Genomic DNA, 1,286 nt, shown 5'->3' with positions numbered 1-1,286 from the left:
GGCTGTAATGTTCATAGGAGCAGGTCACCAGATCTTTTTTCCTGCAGAGCCACTGGTGGGGGTTCTAACTTCTGACCTTTCAATTAGCAGCCTACTGTTTAACCATTGTGCCACTGGGGCTCCTTTAACAATGTACAGGCAAAAAACCACCTTTTATCAGGCTCTATCGCACTGTGCGCTCTCAGTCTGTAGCCTTTGTCCTAGTGAAATTTGCTACATTTCATCCACAATTGAGTTACTCTTCTAGCCAAACCATTAATACATCTCCACGTTGTTATAGGGTAAACTAGAGCCCTTCACCTGGTATTGAAAGCCCTCTTTGATGTATTCCCAACTCTAACTCTATACCTAGGCCAGCATTTTCCAAAGTGTATTCAGACAGCTGTTTATGTGTATTCTATGGGGAAAAAAAGAGGTTACATAAGTTTGGGACATTTCAGGTTAAAATTTTTAATTTGATTTCTTTGCAGCAGGACTTCTCAGAACCTTTAGTATGCACGTGTGCTCTGGGGATCAATTGACTGGAGTAAGGTTCACTGTATTTTCCAAATTCATTTGAGTCCAGAATTCCCCTTTCAATAGAGCATCTTGCAGAACTTCTGTTCTGTTAAGGGAAATTTTCAAAACTCTATCACAGGCCCCAATTTTCAATTGCTTCTCATTAATCAACAATATGCTGACTTTCCCATTTCCATGATTTTATTCACTTCCTATCTTTGCCTGCTGTGAATTTCCTTCATCTTCAACTATAAAATGATTGCTCTTTCTTCAAGGTCCAGGCTGGGTGCTATCAGAGCCCCATCATAATTCCTTTCTCACCTTTCTTTGCTACCACAAGGCTTTCTCTCTCCTACTGTTATCTCCATCACCACTTGCTATATAGGAAGGACATGGGGCTGGGTGGAGAGAGTCTGGGCCAGCAGCCACATGACCTGGAATCAACACCCAGCCCCAAGTGACCTTAGTCAGGCTACTTTACCTTTTGAGGTTTAGTTTCCTTTTATGTAAAATGGGAGTGATAATTTTTTTTTTTGGTCCGAGGTTCATTGTGAGGATCTCATGAAAGGGTTTTACGGAAATGCTTTGTTATAAAGCGAAACTGAAAAGTTATCATTAGCCCCATTTTTCACCTGGAGCACTTCTTAAAAATAGAGATTTGTCTAAGGAGTCTGTTTCTGTGCATGAGAAGTTATTGTGTAATTGTAACAAGCATCCCAGGTGATTTTTATGATCAGAAGAGTTTAGAAGCGATGGGATTATCTGAAAGAAATGATGAATAAATGGTG

This window comes from Trichechus manatus, unplaced genomic scaffold, assembly GCF_000243295.1.
Source record: "Trichechus manatus latirostris isolate Lorelei unplaced genomic scaffold, TriManLat1.0 scaffold00011, whole genome shotgun sequence".
Lineage (NCBI taxonomy): Eukaryota > Metazoa > Chordata > Mammalia > Sirenia > Trichechidae > Trichechus > Trichechus manatus.
This window is presented reverse-complemented; position numbering follows the sequence as displayed.